The sequence below is a fragment of the Hordeum vulgare genome, chromosome 2H (assembly GCF_904849725.1).
Source record: "Hordeum vulgare subsp. vulgare chromosome 2H, MorexV3_pseudomolecules_assembly, whole genome shotgun sequence".
In the NCBI taxonomy this organism is placed as follows: domain Eukaryota; kingdom Viridiplantae; phylum Streptophyta; class Magnoliopsida; order Poales; family Poaceae; genus Hordeum; species Hordeum vulgare.
Genome location: NC_058519.1, coordinates 384,533,568 through 384,542,612, shown reverse-complemented (window position 1 = coordinate 384,542,612; position 9,045 = coordinate 384,533,568). Strand labels below are relative to the sequence as shown.

At 45.6% G+C, this 9,045-nt stretch overlaps 1 long non-coding RNA gene across 2 annotated transcripts; it reads left to right on the top strand.

Moving 5' to 3' along the window:
* The first annotated feature begins 321 nt into the window (after window positions 1-321).
* LOC123430126 lies at window positions 322-3,724 on the top strand. 2 transcript variants are annotated; one of them, XR_006622869.1, is made up of 7 exons: window positions 322-614; window positions 699-798; window positions 1,089-1,341; window positions 1,428-1,617; window positions 2,350-2,535; window positions 2,626-2,898; window positions 3,448-3,724. It is a non-coding gene; the product is annotated as an uncharacterized LOC123430126 (long non-coding RNA). The 2 variants fall into 2 exon arrangements; XR_006622868.1 differs by having other exon boundaries at window positions 1,428-2,535.
* Window positions 3,725-9,045: the final 5,321 nt, after the last annotated feature.

Here is a 9,045-nt window from a genome sequence, read left to right as displayed (position 1 = left end):
TGACAAACGTCGAGGGACTGTCACGAAAACTGTCACCGATCAATCAACTCGGCCAAATAGGGCCTAGTTTTTTTTCTTTATGCACCATTTAGTCCGTCACGGATGAATCTTGTTGTTGTGTCGTGCATGTCTTTTGGTTTGATCCACTTGTCAGTCGGATGTGATCAACATTACACGTACATTAAAAAAAAGACCAAAACTTAGAGAGAGCGCGTGATGGCGCGTGAAGGAAAATTTCAAGTCTGTAGCGCGGGGCGTCAAATTTTTTTAGCCAGAGAGAAAAGGGAAAAAAATCCCACGAGAGAGAGAGGGCGCCCAGCCGCCCACCTACCTCCAGCTTTACCTCTTCCCTCTCTGTCTCGTGACCACGCTCCTCCTCCCCACGATCCGCTTTCCCTCGTCGCCGCCACCACCAACACCGACCTATTCTGGTGAGCTCCGATGACGGGAAGCACTCCCCCAATCTCCCCGAGCTCCACGCCTCCTTCCCCTTCGTCTACAATCAGCGCTCCCGCCCTCCATCGTCCCTCGTGGTAGCTAGTGTTTCGGCCACCATTTCATCTCCGGCGATGGCGAGGCCAACGGGCGGCGGATCCGACATCGACGTATCCCAGGTTGGTACTTCCACTCATTTCTCGTGCAGATTCTCCCTCCCCACCTCACCTCACCATCTCCTTGTTTTCTTCCATTTCCTATAGATAACGGTGACGGGGATGAGACGGTGATAGCCGTCTCCTGCTCGAGGAGACGGCTCGGGGATGGAACATGATGCCATGATTCTACCATACAAGTTGAACAGTATGGTGTTTCTTCCTGCCTGATTGATCGAATCATCTCTCTTCTCGTAGTAGAGTAATCAATCATGCCAACATCTGAAACGGGTTAACAAATACGAACTCGCACTGTTCCGTGTTTTGTGATAATAGCATAACATATAGCTCGGCATAAACATCAACAGTGTTAGCTGAATAGATGTTGTTGCATCTTCAAAGGTCACCATTAGTGGAATTTACTTATGATGATCAATGTGTTTCTTACTCAAGTTGATATTTTTCTTCGTTTTGCTTCATGTGCTGTTCAAACATCAGGAATTCGCATCCGAGAAGGATACTATGGATACACTTCCCACCATCTCTCCTGCCGCCGACTTGAGCTCCTGACCACAAGAAGGGCAGGCATCGCGCAGGAGCTCCTGGAGAGCCTACGGTTTGGTCACGGCACGTGGTGCGGCCTTCCTTGTCATGACTACGGCATTTGCTGTGTACTGCCGGGCGAAGAAAGTCGGTACTATGAGGCCTTGGGTAACAGGGCTAAGCGGGCTGCAGCGAGCCTTCGTGATAGGTATCCTTCATTGTATGTGTGCATATCTGTTATCATTTATTTTGTTCTTTGGTTGCACATTAACACATGATCAATCATTCTTCCAGGTGTGCCTTCGCTGAAACGATCAGAGCTGGAGGCAGCCTCTGAGGATTTCAGCAATATAATTGGATCTACGGCTAACTGCATGTTGTATAAGGGAACATTGTCAAGCGAAGTTGAAATAGCAGTTGTGTCAAGTTTAATATCATCTAAGAATGATTGGTGAAAAGCATGTGAATCCCAGTACAGGAAAAGGTAATCTGCCATTAACCTCCTTATATGCACATTTTTTTCTTCAAGCTCTTACCAATTGCATCAAAAAATGCCACCGACCTCCCCATCTCATGCAATTGAAGCACTGAGTGGCCTGAAATCCTGGAATTTCTGGTCATCAACGTAGCATTCCTTGCGAGTAAAAAATACCTATGCAAACCTGGAAGTGTAGTCCACCTAACTCGGATCACAGGAGCATTTCCCAGAAACTAATATATTGTATTTCAGGGGTAATTCCTTTGGGAAGTAAAAAAAGTCAACAATATGAAAAATGGGGGAAAACGTGTCACCAGGGGAGTAACTCTCACTCACAACGGAGGATGAATGTGGAGCAGGCTAGCTTAGCCGCTCTAATATATTGTATTATTAGAAGAACTGATTTTGAGGGTAGAGGAGCCTCTGGTACTGTCCATATTTTGCTGCCTCAATTCTTGGAAGCGAATTTGCACATTCCATAAATAGGTCATCATTCCATAACAGTATAACCAAGCCATTCTGCATTGTCATACTTCTGTTTTACTCTTGACCTCAATTCTGGTAGTTATTTTTCAAGATTAATACCGAAAAGATAGCGTACTTTAAGACGTGATGTCATGCTGATATATCAGAAAATAAATTTAATGATGAGCCCCTTTGGGCACAAGTCATGCAGAAATTATGCTGAGATGCCACCCTGTTTTCCGCATTAATATGTTGTTGCTTGTCCTATATTAGCTAGATGGTCATTAAGTTGGTACAAATAAATCTTCAAGTCTTGAGGCAAATCATGCAAGGGTCAGTATCCTTTGATCCATCTCAAATGGTGATAACATCTGGTGCGACGCCTGCAATGGAAATACTGAGCTTCTGTATTGCTGATCCAGGAAATGCATTTCTTGTTCCATCACCATACTACCCTGGGTATGTCGATCTCCTTTCTCGCATGCGTGTTTTATAATCATTATTTGGTGTTCACAGTGAAGTCCTTAATTTGTGACTTTATTTCCACAGATGGGACAGGGACAAAAAATGGTGAACTGGTATTGAGTTGATACTCGTTCCTTGCCGGAGCACCGACAACTTCAACATCAGTATCACTGCTCTAGAAATAGCCTATAACCCTTTCATTTGCTTAGCTCCTGAGTAGAATTTACAGGTTTGACTGAATTGTGGAGAGGAATGGCGATTCGTTGCTGGTGCAGAGTCAGGAGTGCTTGGAGAAGGTTGACAAGACGGTCTCCTTCCTCGCGCAGCCTGAAAGCTCATTCCTGCTGTTGCTCACAGGTAATTCAGTTCTGATGCATCTGTTCTAATACTTTTATGGATTTATATATAGGGGCTGCTGATTGTGTGCGTTTACTAGTTAGATTTTGTTTGCAATCAAGGGTGAACACTATGATCGTAGTATCATCTCCATGACTAGAAAGTTTGTGCCTATACCATTGCTTCTTTCCTTCAGGCTTAAACATTTGGTATCACATCTCATTAGAGCGAGCATGTGACCTATGTAGCTGGGATTACTTTGGATTCAGCGCAACATCAGCAGCTTATATTTATAATTTGGAACCAAACATCATGTGCTTATTCTTGTATGTGAATGTTCTCTTGAAAATCTTAGCTGTATTCTTTGGAGCTTATGTGTGTATATAGATCTCTGTGTATGTGTGTGTGTAGTCGTCACTAGTTGACAATTTATGTATCTTGATACCTCATAAATTTTGTAACAAACATTGCTGGTGTTGTTTTGTTAGAAGTCAATGTGTATCAAAATTTGTAATTCTGAATCATCTGTTTTCTTTCTCTAACGCTTTTGATTCATGCTTCTTTTGCCAGGGGAAGTTTAAAAGGACCGCGCGCTGGAGCTCCTAAGCGTGCGCCCCTTCTACTTCGTTTACTTATGTGACGTGAAGACATAAAGCAAACCTTTGGAGCCATAGTTGTCTTTCTTGTCATCTAAAATAATAATGGTAACATATAAATACAAACAAAAAAATATTCTAGCTCAAAAAATTGTATGTGAATAATGAATGGATGCTATAGAACTATATTTGTTATGGATCTATGTATGTATGGATGCTATGGAACTATATGTATATATGGATGCTATGGAATTTTGGATGTATGGATGCTATGGAGTTTTGATATATGGATCATGAAATTTGTTATGCAACTTTGCATATATGTTATGTGTTGTGGATTAGTAAAAGTATTGGGCACATATTATGTATTATACATTTGATATATATGTTATGTGCTGTTGAATTTGTGGTTTTGAAACAAAACATATATATGCTAGAATACCAGATACTAATGGAGCACCATGGGCTATACTAATGGCACACCTGGGAGGCATACTAATGGCGCACCTGGGAGGCATACTAATGGCGCACCTCGGAGGCATACTAATGGCGCACCTGAGAGGCATACTAATGGCGCACCTGGGAGGCATACTAATGGCGCACCTGAGAGGCATACTAATGGCGCACCTGGGAGGCATACTAATGGCGCAACGTGAGCAATACTAATGGCGCACTGCTTGGTGCGCCATTAGTATACCAGATACTAATGGCGCACTAGTGGTGCGCCATTAGTAAAAAATATAATGGCGTGATGCTAGTGGCGCACCTATAGTGCGCCATTAGTAGCCAAAATAGGTGCGCCATTAGCAGGCCTTTTCCTAGTAGTGCAAGCTCACAAGCATCACATCAACACATAAGAACACAATGCAACAACACAAAGACATGGACATGGCATGAAACATATGGTATGCATGCATGCAAGGAAGAACAAAAGTGAAACATGAAATCATAGACACAAAGTGACATCATCATATCCATGACAAGGTGGACCCACATGCAATAGGTTCCAAATAGGGAAGGTTTACAACTGGGGCACTACAAACTCTCCCACACTACAAAGAAGATCTCGCCCTCGAGATCTAAGACTGAAAGAAATCGGGAAATTCGGAACGGAGGTGATCCTCGCGTTCCCACGTAGCCTCTTTATCGGAATGGTGAGACCACTGCACATTGAGAAATTTGACAGTCTTGTTACGGGTCTTGCCCTTAGTCGCCTCGAGAACCGCAACTGGATGCTCACGATAAGAAAGGTCAGGTTGAAGGTCGATCTCTTGAAGATGCACAGTGCGCTCAGGGGTCTTGAAACACCTTCGAAGCTGAGAAACATGGAACACATCATGGACATTTGCAAAGGTTGATGGAAGCTCGAGCTGCTACGTAAGGTCGCCTCTCTTGCCAACCACTCTGAACGGACCAACGAAACGAGGCGCAAGCTTGCCTTTGATACCAAAGCGCTGCATACCCTTCATAGGCGACACCTTGAGATAGACAAAGTCATCAAGCTCATAAGACTTGTCATGGTGCTTGCTATCGTAATAGCTCTTCTGACGGGACTGAGCTGCTCTGAGGTTGCCGTGAATGATCCCACACATCTCCTCAACTTCTTCTATCATATCATTGCCAAGGATCTGACGCTCGCCGGTCTCGGACCAGTTGATCGGAGTACGACACTTCCTACCATAGAGAATTTCAAATGGAGCCTTGCCAGAACTAGCTTGATAACTGTTGTTATACGAGAACTCCGCGAAAGGCAGACAATCTTCCCACATCATGCCAAAAGAGATAACACAGGCTCTCAGCATATCCTCAAGAACTTGATTCACTCGCTCCATTTGACCACTAGTCTGAGGATGGAACGTTGTGCTGAAGCGGATCTTCGTGCCCATAGCAGACTGAAAGGAGTCCCAGAACTTGGAAGTGAAGATACTTCCGCAATCTGACGAGATCATCATAGGTACGCCGTGCAAAGAGACAATCCTGGAGGTGTACAACTCTGCCATCTGAGCTGCTGAAATGGACTCCTTGACTGGGAGAAAATGAGCCACTTTACTCAACTTGTTGATGACGATGAAGATAGCATCACTGCCCTTCTTGGACTTCGGAAACCCGGTGACGAAATCCATCTCAATGTGATCAAACTTCCACTCGGGAATCGGCAAAGGCTGCAAAAGGCCTGCTGGGCGTTGATGTTCTGCTTGCACCCTTTGACATACATCACACTCGTTTACGAACTGAGCAATCTCACGTTTCATACGAGTCCACCAGAAAGTCAGCTTCAAGTCATGGTACATTTTGGAGCTTATAGGATGAATAGAGAGCAGAGAGTTATGAGCTTCTTCCATGATCACCTTCCTGAGATCACCTTTCGGAACGACAAGGCGATCCTCGAAAAACAACGTGTCCCTGGCATCAACAGTGAAGCACTTATACTTGGGGAGACTCTTTCCCACGCCAATCTTGACCTTCTTCACCATAGCGTCAAGAAGCTGAGCTGCTCTGACCTGATCTTCCAAGGTAGGAGAGATCTGAAGGTTCGCAAGAAATCCCTGAGGTACTAGCTGAAGGTTGAGCTTCCTGAAAGACTCACAAAGACCCGGCTGGAGAGGTTGCAGAATCATACTGTTGCAATATGCCTTCCTGCTAAATGCATCCGCCACAACATTTTCCTTGCCTGGCGTGTACTCAACACTCGGATTAAAATCCTTGAGCATTTCCACCCAACGTGTTTGCCGAAGATTCAAGTTAGGCTGAGTGAAGATGTACTTGAGACTCTTGTGATAGGTGATAACTTCAACCCTACATTCCAACAAGAGATGTCTCCAAGTCATCAAGGCGTGTACCACAGCTGCTAGCTCGACATCATGCATATGATAGTTCTTCTCCGCAGGCTTCAACTGCCTGGAGGTATAAGCAACCACCTTTTTATCTCGCATCAAGACTGCACCAAGACCCTGGAGAGAAGCGTCGCAAAAGACCTGGTACGGCTTGGAATCATCCGGAGGGGCCAAAACCGGAGTGGAGATAAGCTTCTCTTTGAGTGTATCGAAGGCCAGTTGACACTCTGGAGACCAAGCATACTTAACACCCTTCTGAAGAAGACTAGAGAACGGCTTGGCGATCTTGGAGAAGTTCTCAACGAACCTTCTACAATATCTAGCAAGCCCGAGAAAGTTTCGAAGCTGCTTCACATTCTGCGGAGGCTCCCATTCAACAATGGCTTGAACCTTAGACGGATCAACCTTAATGCCCTCGGCAAATATAATATGCCCAAGATAAACCACTTCTTTCAGCCAGAACTCGCACTTGGCAAACTTGGCATACAGCTTATACTCTCTCAGCTTATCAAGCACCAATCTGAGATGTTCTTCATGATCTTCCTCAGTCTCAGAAAATACCAGAATGTCGTCGAGATAGAGCAAGACAAATTCATTCTTGTATGGGGAGAAAATATAGTTCATCAATCAACAAAATGTCGGAGGAGCATTTGCCAGACCAAAAGACATGACCCTATACTCATACGAGCCAAAACTAGTCCTGAATGCCGTCTTCGGAATGTCTTCCTCGCGAATGCAAATTTGATGATAGCCCATTCTGAGATCAAGCTTCGAGAATACCTTAGCACCTTTCAACTGTTCGAACAACTCAGTTATGTTCGGAAGTGGATATTTGTTCTTGATGGTCTTCTTGTTCAATGGACGGTAATCGACACACAGCCGGTCCGAGCCATCCTTCTTCTTGACAAATAGAACACCACAGCCCCACGGAGACGAGCTCGGTCTGATCAAACCCAAACGCTCCTGCTCATCGAGTTGCCACTTAAGTTCCTTCAATTCTTCTGGACCCAGCTTGTACGGCCGTTTGCACAGTGGCTCTGTGCCTGGCTCAAGCTCAATGCCAAACTCAACTTCATGGTGCAGAGGCATGCCTGGCAGCTCTTCAGGAAACACATCTTGATATTCGCAGACCACTGGGACTTGCTCAATAGGATTGATCTCACCCTTTTCATTCAAGGAGAACAGACGGATTGTATCATCACGCGCCGCGAATATAATCACATCCTCCGAAGAGTGGGTAAGCTTCACTTCTTTGGCTTCACAATCAATTGACGCCTTGTTCATGGCCAACTAGTCCATATCAAGAATCTAGTCGATGTTGGAATTGCCGAAGACAATAGGAGATGCCAGAAAAGCATAAGCGCCCATCTTGACAAAAACATCCGGAACCAGACAATTAAAATTCATCAATCTACCAGGAGACACTATTGACATAGGCTTAACCAAATCTTGACAAACAAACTCATGCTTTGCAAAGAATGGACGGGACATGAAGCAGTGTGATGCACCAGAATCAAATAACACTTTAGCAGGAATATCATTGACGAGGAGGTTACCCATGATCACATCAGAGGAGTTGTCTGCTTCAGTTGCGTTCACCATGTTGACTCGAGCTAATCTGGGGTTGAATTTGACAAGAGCGTTGCTTGGAGGTTTGTCTGGAGGAGGAGGCGGCAGACGGAGCTGAGAAGTACATTTGTTGGCATAGTGACCCTTCTGCCCACATTTGTGACAAGTGACATGTGCTCGCTGCCGGTACTGAGTCTGAGGAGGCCCTTGCTTCTGATGCTGGTATCTCTGCTGAAAGCCAGGGTTGGGTGGGTGGGAGGAACCGCGACCACCTGAGTGCTTCAGCTGCTGTGAGTGCCGAGGAGGAGGAGGAGAAACCCAAAACCTCTGTTGCTTCTGAACCACCGGAGTCGAGGAAGAGCTGGAATCTCTGAAGCGCTTCTTGGAATTTTCCACCCTGAGCAAGGCTGCCTCTACTCTGAGAGCTAGGTTGTAGAACTTGTCGAATTCCTCAGGATCGTGCAAGGCAAGAGCTAACTGCAAGTCTTCCTTCAAGCCACCCTTGAACTGGTAGATCTTGCTCTTCTGATCCGGGATGTCCTGCAGCGCGTAACGGGCGAGCTCGTGGAACTCGACATTGTACTTGTACACATAATTGCTACCCTGATTCAAACACCTGAACTTCTCACGCATCTCCTCCACAAAACTAGAAGGGATGTAGTGGGACCTTAAGTCACAAAAAAACTCGTCCCAAGACATCACCCTGGCGCCTCTAGAGTCCTTGAGCTGCTGCCACCATATAGAAGCCTGACCCTTCAACTGAAACGTTGCAAACTTGACATAGTCCTCCGGATGCACATTGCTACACTCGAAATGTTTGTTCATATCACAGATCCAATCTTCTGCAGCAAATGGCTGGTCGCAAGAAGTGAACGTCTTAGGCTGGTTTTACAGGAACTGGCTCAGACTCGCAAACTGATTTCCACCATGTTGAACATTGCCTGGCTGTTGGTGGGCTCTCTCTTGCAGCAACTGAATCAGCATCTCGGTGTTTGCATTAGTAGCTGCCATCATCGTTGCCAGGCCTCTGCAGGAGGAGGAGGCGGCGGCAGCGGCGGAGGAGGAGGTGGTGGAGGCGGCATATCCTCATGCCCTGGGTTTTGACGAGTCGGTGGAGCCATCCTGAAGACGGACAGCATATTAGTCCACAGAATAATTGAAGATATTGC